Raw genomic sequence first — 12,885 nt, forward strand, 5'->3', positions numbered from 1 at the left:
TGAGGTTTAGATAGTCTCTTGGCTCAGGATTGGTTACAGTAAGCATTTCCACCTGGCAGGTGGTCTGATCCTTCCTGGATTCCAGATGGCTTCAGGAGAGAAGGGGTCAGGAGCATGGAGCTCCTCTCCTGGGCCAGTCCACAGAGGACAGCAGTTCACTCTAGGGCATGGGTTACCAGCTGAGTAAAGATCTGTTGTCCTGGGAGCTATTTGTTGACATACCTTAGGATGGAATGAGGCCTAGATGCACAGAGTTCTAAAAAAAAACACCTAGCTTGTGACATTTTACGACCCTGGTGGCCACCTGGGCTGGTCACATGCAATCTGGAAAGCTGAGTCTCTAATCTTTTCAGCTCAAGTGCTGTCCCTTCGCTTTTTCTGCTCAAGGCTGGTGCTCTACCATTTGAGATACATCTCTGCTTCTGGCTACTTGGCAATTTATTGAGGATAAGAGTCTCACCAGGGCTGGGAAGGTGGCTCAGTGGTAGAGCGCTTGCTTTGCATGCCTGAAGCCCTGGGTTCAATTCCTCAGCACCACATAAGCAAAAAGCAAAAAAGCCGGAAGTGGCACTGTGGCTCAAGTGATAGAGCGCTAGCCTTGAGCTGAAGAGCTGAGAGACCATGCCCAGGCCCAGAGTTCAGGCCCCACGACCGGACACCCCCCTCAAAAAAAAAAAAAAAGAGTCTCACCATCTTTTCTTTCCTGCCAATCTGGACTGGCTTAGGAACTCCATCCTCAGATCTAAGCCTCCTTCATAATTTGGATCATAGACGTAATTCACCAGGACCTGGCTCTAAGCTCTAAGTTGTTTTTGTTTTTATCCTCCCCCCCCATTTGTGTGTGCCAGGAATGAGTCTTGAACTCTGGGCCTGGACACTGCCCCTGAACTTTTTTGTTCAAGGCTAGTGCTCTACCACTTGAGTCACAGCTTTATTTCCAGCTTTTTGTGGTTAATTGGAACTAAGAGACTTGTGGACTTTTTTTCTGCCCAGGCTGGCTTTGAACTGTGATCCTCAGATGTCAGCCTCCACAGTAACTAGGATTACAGGCACGTGCTACCAGTGTCCAGCTTGGAACTGTCCTGATTCTGGATTCTCCTAATCTTTATCGCCTAAGAGCTGGGTTGCCAGATGTGAGCTACTGTGCCTAATCTCTTTTTCCTGATTTAAAGTTTCAGCTGGGGGCTGGGAATGTGGCTTAGAGGTAGAGTGCTTGCCTAGCATGCATAAAGCACTGGGTTTGACTCCTCAGTACCACATACACAGAAAATGCTGGAAGTGGTGCTGTGGCTCAAGTAGTAGAGTGCTAGCCTTGAGCACAGAGATGTTCAAGGACAATGCCTAGGCCATGAGTTCAAACCCTAGGACTGGCAAAAAAAAAAAAGTTTCAGCTGGGCACAAGTGGCTCACATCGTACATTTTCATTTTTTATTTTTTTGGTTGTGGGGCTTGAACTCTGGGCCTGGGCGCTATCCCTCAGTTCTTCATCTCAAGGCTAGTGCTCTACCTCTTGAGCCACAGCGCCACTTCCTGTTTCCTGGTGGCTTATTGGCGATAGGAGTCTCACAGACTTTTCTACCTGGGCTGGCTTTGAACTGTGATCGCCAGATCTCAGCCTCCTCAGTAGCTAGGTTTACAGCCATGAGCCACTGACATCTGGCAGACCCTGGCTTTTCAGGATTGGAGAACGAGGGCTTCCTGGTGTCCTTGGTGCATTGCTCTGAGGCACCCACTTCTCTCCCCTTCTACCTCTTCTGGCTTTTTTTTTTTTTGCCAGTCCTGGGCCTTGAACACATCTGTAATAATAGCTATTCATGGGGCTGAGATTTGAAGATTACAGTTCAAAGCCAGATGAAGCAGGAAAGCCCCTGAGACTCTTATCTCCAATTAACCACAAAAAACTGGAAGTCACTGGGCACCAGTGGCTCAAGCTTGTAATCCTAGCTACTCAGGAGGCTGAGGATCATGATTCAAAGCCAGCCCAGGCAGGAAAGTCCATGAGACTCTTATCTCCAATTAACTACAAGAAAACTGGAAGTACTGGAAGTGGTGCTGTGGTTCAAATGGTAAAGTGTTTGCCTTGAGCTGAAGAGCTCAGAGACAGCGCCCAGTCCCAGAGTTCAAGGCCCAGGACTGACAAAAAAAAAAAAGAAAGAAAAAAGCTGGAAGTGGAGCTGTGACTCAATTGGAATTGGTAGAATGCTAGCCTTGAGCAAAAAAAGTTCAGGGACCATGCCTAGGCCCCTGAAGTATCCCAACTTCTCCAGTCCAATGGGACTCGAGCCTGCAATTAGCGAAAGGAGGTACCAACACTCAATCAGGCTAGAAATTTTTATTAGCTGTGGCAACTGTTCCCCACTATATTGGGACAGTGAACAGCAGTAAAGTCAAACAGCTCAGGGTATTTAAAGGCAAGATCCATGGGGGGGAGGCCACTCACAGGTGGTCGGTCAGTGATAGTGTATGTGATAGCAAGCAGGATTACAGATTCAGAACTAGCAGTTAGTAATTATAGATGGTGATTACAATTCCAGTCATTCCAATAACCAAGGCAATCAGTCATCAAGGCAAAGTTCTTATCCCAAATCTTCCCATCAAAGAAGCAAGTTAGTGAAATAGCAATTACAGTCTCAATAAGCAAAGCAATAAGTCCTCAAAGCAAAAACCACATTCCAAACTTCGTACTTATCACACTCCAAATCAAACCACCTTTCAGGTTTTCTGTTATTTCACTGTTATTTACCAAATTCCAGTAACCCAGTGTTTTTTTTTCTTGTTGTTGTTGTTGTTGATTGTGGGGCTTAAACTCTGGGCCTGGGCACTGTCCCTGAGCTCTTCAGCTCAAAGCTAGTGCTCTACCACTTGAGCCACAGTGCCACTTCCAGTTTTCTGGTGGTTTACAAGAGATGAGTCTCATGGACTTTCCTGCCCATAACCCAGTGTTTAACTCACTAATTTATCTTTGGAATGACTAGCCTAGAGTTTTTCTCTACAGGAAGATCCTGCCATGGCCTTTTTTTTTTCCCCCGGTCATGGGGCCTGAACTCTGGGCCTGGGCCCTATCCCTCAGCTCTTCAGCTCAAGGTGAGCATTCTACCACTTGAGCCACAGCGCCACTTCAGTTTTCTGTTGATTAATTGGAGATAAGAGTCTCATGGACTTTCCTGCCTTGGCTGGCTTGAAATTCAATCCTCAGATCTCAGCCTCCTGAGTAGCTAGGATTACATGCATGAGCCACTGGTGCCCAGCTGGACCTATTTTTTTTTTTTTTGGTTGGTTGGGGGGCTTAAACTTTGGGCCTGGGTGCTGTCCCTCTCCCTCAGCTCTTCAGCTCAAGGCTAGCACTCTACCACTTGAGCCACAGCGCCACTTCCGGCTTTTTCTGTTTATGTGGTACTGAAGAATCAAACCCAGGGCTTCATGCTTGCACAGCAAGCACTTTACCACTGAGCCACCTTCCCAGCCCATGGCCCTATTCTTTTTTTTTTTTTTTGGAGGGAGACTTTATATTTCAACTCAGGATCCTTCTCAAAAAGTATAAAAGCAAGCCGGGTGCCAATGGTTCACGCCTGTAATCCTAGCTACCCAGGAGGCTGAGATCTGTTCACAGCTAGCCTGAGCAGGAAAGTCTGTGAGACTCTTATCTCCAATAAACCACTAGAAAACTGAAAGTGGCGCTGTGGCTCAAGTGGTAGAGTGCTTGCCTTGAGCTGAAGAGCTGAGGGATAGCGCCCAGGCCCAGAGTTCAAGCCCCACGACTGACTAAAAAAAAAAAAAGCATAAAAGCAGATGTCACAATCAACCAATGAAATTTAAAAAGAAACAAACTAAAAATGACCTACTGAAAGTGAGCTTATAAAAACATACATTTTTGGTGGTTGGGGGGCAGGAAATGAGATTTATATTTATGTATATAAGATATAATGTCTCTTTTTTCCTTAATAATCTATAATTATAGTCTGCTGCTTATAACACAGATTTGTTGTAATAGTTTTCTTTTTTTTTTTTTTTTTTAATTCTTTATTGTGGTCTGGGAAGGTAGCTCAGTGGTAGAGCACTTGCCTTGCACGCATGAGGCCCTCGGTATGATTCCTCAGCACCACATAAGCAGTAAAAGCTGGAAGTGGGGCTGAGGCTCAAGGGGTAGAGCGCTAGCCTTGAGCTGAAGAGCTGAGGGACAGCGCCCAGGCCAGAGTTCAGGCCCCACGACCGACCAAAAAAAAAAATTCTTTATTGTGATTAAGTGATTACATAATTCCCCAAATTTCACAGTATTGTGGGATAGTGATGCTTAGTTAAAGTCACAAACACATTCTAGCTTTCATGGAGGAAATTGTCTATCATGGTCTATAACATTTATGAGTTCTATGAGCTTTGCAATACAGTTATTTCTTCCACATTGGGTGATATGTACATTTCTTTTGTTTTGTATAACATCAGTTGTTCCCTCTTTCCCACTTGTTCCCTCCTTCCCATCGCTGCCATTGAGTTGCTTAGTTCATTTTGGTCAATGTCCAGTACAGCTGATGGGTCCTACTGGTATATGTTTTTCCCTGATTCCCTCTAGTTCTGTGTCGTCCTCCTGGTTTCCCTCCAGTGTGCACATATATACCATATACATGATCAGCAGCATGGGGTTATTTAGTAGTGATTCGACCAGATGAGTGGAAGTCCTTTGTTTCTTAAGTCTTGTTAATTTTGTTGTTATCACCTTACATTTTGGATTTAGCATCCACTTATCAGGGAGACCATGTGCCGTTTGTCTCTTTGCACTTGGCTTACCTCGCTCAACATGATTCCTTCTAGCTCCATCCATTTCCCTGCAAATGCCATTATTTTGTCATTTATAATGGCTGCATAATATTCCATTGTGTATAGATACCACAATTTTTGGATCCATTCATCTGTGGTGGGACCTCTGGGTTTCCATATCCTGGCTATTGTGAACAGTATGGCCCTATTCTTAATAATCAATAGTTTTGTTCTGTTTTTGATTTCATATTTTATAATTTTGTGTGTGTGTGTGTGTGGGTTGTGGGGCTTGATGTCTGGGTGTGGGTGCTGTCCCTCAGCTCTCTACCACTTGAGCCATAGCACCACTTCCAGTTTTCTGGTGGTTTATTGAGGATACAAGTCTCAAGGATTTTCCTGCCTGGGCTGGCTTCGAACCTCCATCCTCAGATCTCAACCTCTTGAGTAGCTAGGATTACAGGCATAAGCCACCAGCACCTGGCCTTTATATTCTTTTTTTTTTTTTTTGGGGGTCCGGTTGTGGGGCCTGAACTCTGGGCCTCAGCTCTTCAGCTCAAGGCTAGCACTCTACCACTTGAGCCACAGCACCACTTCCGGCTTTTTCCTTTCTGCTTATGTGGTGCTGAGGAATCGAACCCAGGGCCTCATGCATGCAAGGCAAGTGCTCTACCACTGAGCCACCTTCCCAGCCCTAGCCTTTATATTCTTTATGTGGAGGTCATCATACCCCAAGTGTAAGCCCCAGGATTGGCAATAAATAAATAAATAGAAGTTCCAGGTCCTGCAGGTGCATAAACATGCATGGGCCTTCATGCTTGTTTTCATGTGTATCTAGGGTAGGACTTTATTCCTATTATTTTCCTCTATAGATAAATAAGACATTTGTTAAAGGAATAGCCTTCCTCTATGACATTGTATAGGAGCCTTTGTTAAAAACCAAAGGACCAAATGGGTGTGGTTCATGGGCTAGGCCCTAAATTCAATCTCCAGCCCTGTAAAACAAAAACAAAAAAGAGAAAAAAAACCACTCTGCTCACTGGTTCAAGCCTGTAATCTTAATTTTCTGGGAGGCCGAGATCAAGGGATTGAGATTCAAGGCTAGCTGGGGCAGAAAAGTTCTTAACACCCATCTCAACTGGTAGATAGGTATGGTGGTACCTGCCTGTCATTCCAGATAATGAGAAATCATGCTCAGTTGTGTGAGGAAGCTCAAGAAGGAGGATAAAAGCCAAGGCTGGTGCTGATATAAACTGAAAATCATCAATGCAAAAAGGGGCTAGAGGTGTGGCTCAAGTGGGAGAGCTCCTGCCGTACAAGCCACAGGCCCAGTTCAAACCCTAGTATTGCCACACAAAAAAATTAAAATTAAATAAAAGCTGGGAGCTGGTGCCTTATACCTTAATCCTAGTCAACCAGAAGTCTTAGCTGAGATCTGAATGTCGAGATTTAAAGCCAGCCTAGCCAGACAAACCCATGAGACTCCTATCTCCAGTTTACCAGCAAAAAGCCAAAAGTGAAGGTTGGCTCAAGTGGCAGATCTCCATTCTTGAGTAAAAAAACTAAGTGACAGCACCCAGGTCCTGAGTTCAAGTTCTAATACCAGCACAACAAAGAAGCCTAGCTCTAAGGGCCAAGAGGCTGGTGGATCTCTGGCCAATAGATAACCTGTGTATGGGATAATTGTGTTGGCAGCCACCACCCAGACCATCCTGTCCAACCCTGGCACTGATCCACAGCCCAGAGAGGGCAAGAAACTTGCCTAGCAGCACCCACCAAGCCAGGGACATAAGTAAAATGAGCAGCCAGGTGGCTAGCACTGACAGGCCTTTGTATTTTATTTATTTATTTTGTGTGTGCTGCTACTGGGACTTGAACTCAGCACTTGACTTCATGCTTTGCTTTTCGCTCAAGGCTAGAGCTCTACCAATTGAGCCATGCCTCCATTCCCAGCTTTTTGCTGGTTAATTAGAGATGGAGTCTCTCAGAACTTGCCTTCCTGGGTTGCATTTGAACTGTGATCCTCCAGATCTCAGCCTCCTGGAATAGCTAGGATTACAGGTGTAAGCCATAATGTTAGTCCAGGCTGGTCTTTTCCTTGAGCAGAGCCGAACCTCTGGAATTCCTGGCTGACTGACATACTGGCTCCAGTTCTTTCCATTCTGGAAATGGAATTGTTTGGTTTTCTTGGCTGCTGTGACGGGATGGATGCATGGATTTCTCTATGTCCCAGGAGGCTGGGAAATTAAACACTTTTCCATTTAACAGTCTAGCTAGGTCTTTCCAGGGGGCCAGGGACTAGGGGGTGGGCAGGGATCACTAAAGAGAGTGTGCATGAGCCGGGCGCTGGTGGCTCACGCCTGTAATCCTAGCTACTCAGGAGGCTGAGATCTGAGGATCTCGGTTCAAAGCCAGCCCGGGCAGGAGAGACTGTGAGACTCCTATCTCCAATAAACCACCAGAAAACCAGAAGTGGCGCTGTAGCTCAAGTGGTAGAGCGCTCGCCTTGAGCTGAAGAGCTGAGGGACAGCGCCCAGGCCCAGAGTTCAAGCCCCACGACCGACAAAAAAAAAAAAGAGAGTGTGCTTGAGGCTGCTGGGAGCAGGGAGCAGAAAGGAGCCAGCATTGAATTCCTTGTCCTGATTTCCTCACCTCATCCCTCTCCTCCCCAATGCAGCCTGACAGAATACTGAGTCCAGCCAGGCACACCCAAGTTTAGAAGTGGCTGTATGTGTGTGTGTGTGTGTGTGTGTGTGTGTGCACGCGTGTGCGTGCATGCTGGTCTTCTTGGGGCTTGAACTCAGAGCCTGGGCGCTGTCCCTAAGCTTATTTTACTCAAGGCTATCCCTCTACCACTTGAGCCACAGCTCCACTTCTGGTTTTTGGTGGTTAATTGGAGATAAGAGTCTCATGTATGCTGGGCACCGGTGGCTCAGACCTGTAATCCTAGCTACTCAGGAGGCTGAGATCTGAGGATCCAGGTTCAAAGCCTGCCTGGGCAGGAAAGTCCATGAGACTCATCTCCAATTAACCACTACAAAACCAGAAATGGCACTGTGGCTCAATCAAGTGGTAGAGCACTGGCCTTGAGCTGAAGAGCTAAGGGACAGCGCCCAAGCCCAGAGTTCAAGTCTCATGACAGACCAAAAAAAAAAAAAAAAAGAGTCTCATGTACTTTCCTGCCTGGGATGGCTTCAAACCTCCATCCTCAAATTTCAGCCTCCTGAGTAGTGAAGATTATAGATATAGGCTACCAGTGTCTGACTTTGACTTTTTTTTTGTCCATTGTGGGGCTTGTACTCAGGGCCTGGGCACTGTCCCTCAGCTCTTCAGCTCAAGGCCAGCACTCTACCACTTGAGCCACAGCACTCTTCTAGCTTTTTCTGTGTATGTGGTACTGAGGAATCGAACCCAGAGCTTCATGAATGCTAGGCAAGCACTCTACCACTAAGCCACATTCCCAGCCTTAACTTGTTTTAATGACAGAAAATACATAACATAAAATTTAAGATCTTAGAATGATGAAAACCATTAAAAACTGTAAGCTGGCTGGCTGGGTGCTGGTAGCTTATACCTGTAATCCTAGCTATTCAGGAGACAGATCTGAGGATCACAGTTCAAAGCCAGCCTGGGCAGGAAAAGCCATGAGACTCTTATCCTTAATAAACTACCCAGAAAACCAGAAGTGTTGCTGTGGCTCAAGTGGTAAGAGTACTGGCCTTGACCTGAAGAGCTGAGGGACAGAGCCCAGGCCCAGAGTTCAAGCCCCACAGCAGACAAAAAACAAAACAAAACAAAACAACAACAATAATAAAACTGCAAGCTGGAGCTTGGCACTGGTGGCTCACTCCTATAATCCTAGCTACTCAGGAGGCTGAAATCTGAGGGTTGCAGTTTGAAGCCATTCTGGGGAGGAAAGTCCATGAGACTCTTATCTCCAATAAACTACTCAGAAAAAGCCAGAAGTGGTGCTGTGGCTTAAGTGGTAGAGTGCTAACCTTGAACACAAAGAGGCTCAGAGACAATTCTCAGGCTCCGAGTTCAAGCCCTAGGACCTGTAAAAAATTTTTTTAAAAAATTGCGGAGCTGGGAAGGTGGCTCAGTGGAAGCGTGCTTGCCTTGCAAGCATGAGGCCCTGGGTTCGATTCTGTAGCACCACATAAATAGAAAAAAAAGCCAGAAGTGGCGTTGTGGCTCAAGTGGTAGAGCACTCGCTTTGAGCTGAAGAGCTGAGGGACAGCGCCCAGGCCCAGAGTTCAAGCCCCACGACCGACCAAAAAAAAAAAAAAAATTGCAAGCTGGGCGCTGGTGGCTCACACCTGTAATCCTAGGCTGAGATCTGAGAACCAGGATTCAAAGCCTCAAAGCCAGCCAGGGCAGGAAAGTCCATGAGACTTATCTCTAATAAAACACTAGAAAACTGAAAGTGGCACTGTGGCTCAAGCAGTAGAGCGCTCGCCTTGAGCTGAAGAGCACAAGGACAGCACCTAAGCCCAAAATTGCAAGCTGGGTACCAGTGGTTTGCTCTTGTAATCACGGACGTTCAGGAGGTTAAAATCTGAGGTCTGAGGATCACAGTTCAAAGCCAGTCTGGGCAGGAAAGTCTGTATGGAAAGTCTCATGGGCTTTTCTGCCTAGCTGGCCTGGAGGCATGGTTGGAGTGTCAGCTGAACAAGCAAGCTATGTGAGGGAAGTACTGAGCTCCCCTAACCTTCAAACCCCTCCCTGCCTCAAACAAGCTGACAACGTTGGAAGCGTGAAGATTGGGACACTCCAGGGTCCTTTCCCAGCTAATTTGTTGTTAACCAACCCTGGGAACTCCCCTCTTTGGGATTTCCTGCTATAATTTCTTTTCTTTCTTTTTTGGGTCCGGTCGTGGGGCCTGAACTCTGGGCCTGGGCGCTGTCCCTCAGCTCTTCAGCTCAAGGCTAGAGCTCTACCATTTGAGCCACAGCGCCACTTCTGGCTTTTTCTACTTATGTGGTGCTGAGGAATGGAACCCAGGGCCTCATGCATGCAAGGCAAGCGCTCTACCACTGAGCCACCTTCCCAGCCCTAATTTATTTTCTTGCTGGTTGAATCAGAGTTTTCTATTCTTTGGAGAAAGGAGCTTTCTATTTTTATTTATTATTTTTATTTATTTATTTTTGGCCAGTCATGGGTCTTAACTCTGGGCCTGGGCGCTGTCCCTCGGCTCTTCAGCTCAAGGTGAGTGCTCTACCACTTTAGCCACAGTGCCATTTCCGTTTTTTTAGTGGTTTATTGGAGATAAGAGTCTCACGGACTTTCCTGCCCGGGCTGGTTTTTGAACCACTATCCTCAGATCTCAGCCTCCTGAGTAGCTAGGATTACAGGTGTGAGCCACCGGTGCCCGGCTGGAGCTTTCTATTTTATGCATACCATTTGGCTACCTTGAATGTAAGAAGTGGTCAGACCATCACAAACAGAATCTTGCAGGCCTGCTCAGTGCCTTTGTTTGTTTTTTTGGGTCTGGTTGTGGGGCCTGAACTCTGGGCCTGGGCGCTGTCCCTCAGCTCTTCAGCTCAAGGCTAGTGCTCTACCACTTGAGCCACAGCGCCACTTCTGGCTTTTTTCTTTTTGCTTATGTGGTGCTGAGGAATCGAACCCAGGGCCTCATGCATGAGCCACCTTCCCAGCCCCTGTTCAGTGCCTTTGTATGAACTAAAAAGACTCCCCAGGATACAGAGACAGTGCTTTGACTGGCAAATCTGAATTACAGCAGAGATAAAAGATAAATATAAGCCGGGAGCTGGTGGCTCACGCCTGTAATCCTAGCTACTCAGGAGGCTGAGATCTGAGGATTGCGGTTCAAAGCCAGCCTGGGCAGGAGAGACCGTGAGACTCCTATCTCCAATAAACCACCAGAAAACCAGAAGTGGCGCTGTAGCTCAAGTGGTAGAGCGCTCGCCTTGAGCTGAAGAGCACAAGGACAGCACCTAAGCCCAGAGTTCAAGCCCCACGACGGACAAAAAAAAAAAAAGATAGGGCTGGGAAGGTGGCTCAGTGGTAGAGCGCTTGCCTTGCATGCATGAGGCCCTGAGTTTTATTCCTCAGTACCACATAAGCAGGGGGGGAAAAAAGCTGGAAGGGGCACTGTGGCTCACAAGTGGTAGAGCGCTAGCCTTGATCTGAAGAGCTGAGGGACAGCACCCAGGCCAGAGTTCAGGCCCCACGACTGGACCCCCCCCCAAAAAAAAGATAAATATGGCTGAAGTATTTTATGTACATGTATGAAAATAAAACCAAACTGCACCAGTGGCTCACACCTGTAATCCCAGGCAGCTGAGAGCAGAGGATGGAAATTTAAGGCTAGCCTAGGCTGAAAAGTTTGTGAGATTATTTTCTCTAACCACCAAAAAACAGGAATTTGAGCTGTGGCTCAAGTGGTAGAGTGCCAACCAAGCAAGCTGAGTCAACACAAAGCTCTGATTTCAAGTCCTAGTACCTTGCTGGCACACAAATAAAACAACATACACCCTGACTGCAACCCACCAGAGGAAGACCTCGAAAGATCTCCAAGGGAACGAGTTGTGGTAGTGGCCAGGCAGCAGAGGCCAAGGCCTGGGCATCAGCCATACCTCTCTCTCCTGGCAGGCATGTCTTGGCAGGAGTCTGGCTCTGCCCAGGGTGCTAATGTCCTCTTAATTAGGCAGACATGTGCCAAGCACTGGCCACCACAGCCTGTATTATAGGCAGCACACTCAGGCCTTGGAGCTGGATCAGAGACTGCCACACGTGGAGCAGGTGTGTAGTTGCACAGGCTGGGTCCTGCACGAGAGCCAGGTGGCAGTCCACACTGCCTGGGGCTGGGGTGGGGGTGGAGAGGAGGCCTCTGAGCTGCATGCAGAAGCCAGTCCAGGCTTTTGCTCAGAGCATCCTCATTGAGAGGCTGGGGGCTGGCTCTAGGCCAGCCAGCCTGGCCCTACGGCTCGGACTCTTCTTTTGTGTAGGTATATTGGTACTGCGGCTTGAACTCAGTCTGTCTATTTGTTGGTTCATTGGAGATAAGAGTCTTACGGGCTTTTTGCCTTGGCTAGCTTAGAACCTCAGTCTTCCAGATCCCAGCCTCCTGAGTAGCTAGGATGACAGGCATGAGCCACCACACCCTGCTATGGCCCTTCCCAACTCTTTGCAGGTCTGATGCAAGCCACAAACCTGAGCCACTCCCTCCTTCAAACCTACACATCTTCCTTATAGTTGGTCCCACTCATCGTGCCTCACTTTCCCTGTTTATACCCAAAACACTCTGCAGCCAGAGATGGGCAGGAATGTTCTTGGAAAAAACAAGGAGGGGGGCTGGGAAGGTGGCTCAGTGGTAAAGCGCTTGCCTTGCATGCCTGAGGCCCTGGGTTCGATTCCTCAGCACCACATAAACAGAAAAAGCCTAAAGTGGAGCTGTGGCTCAAGTGGTAGAGCACCAGCCTTGAGCTGAAGAGCTGAGGGGCAGCACCTAGGCCCAGAGTTCAAGCCCTACGATTGAGACACACACACACACACACACACACACACACACACACACACAGAGTCCTAGCCTGGTCCTCTCTTCTGGGCTCTGGCTGACAGTGCTGGACGTGGCTCAAGGCCTTGGCAGCACAGTTGGACTGGGGCCCCAGAAACAGCTGGAAGGGAAGTGAAGCAAGCAGAACTCAGCCTGGAATTGGCTCCTCCCACTCACGAGGCTCTGGGGAGCAGTGCCAGCCGTACCAGGCTGCCTGTACACGGCTGCAGAGGTGGCAGCAAAAAGCCACAAAGATGCCATTCACAGCCTGTGGGGCTTGAGGCTCCGGCTTTATCCAGAGCCAGAGCTGAGCTATGAACATCTGTGCCATTCATATGGCTAGCATTGCAGGTCCCTCCCTCTTGTTCTCCTTTGAGAACAGGTTGACTGAGGTTGATCTGGATCAAGGTCACAGGGTTGGAAGTGACACCAGGCAGGAAGCTTCCAGGATGGCATGTGAAATACAGGGCTACCTCATTTGTGTGTATGTGTGTGTGTGTGTGTGCGCGTGCACACGCGTGCGTGTTGTGCATGCACATGTACCCCTGTGTGCATGCTGGTCCGGGAACTCAGTTTTTGGGTGCTGTTTCTTTCTTTCTTTCTTTTTTTTTTTTTTT

Source organism: Dipodomys ordii, unplaced genomic scaffold (assembly GCF_000151885.1).
Source record: "Dipodomys ordii isolate 6190 unplaced genomic scaffold, Dord_2.0 Scaffold68, whole genome shotgun sequence".
NCBI classification, from domain to species: Eukaryota; Metazoa; Chordata; class Mammalia; order Rodentia; family Heteromyidae; genus Dipodomys; species Dipodomys ordii.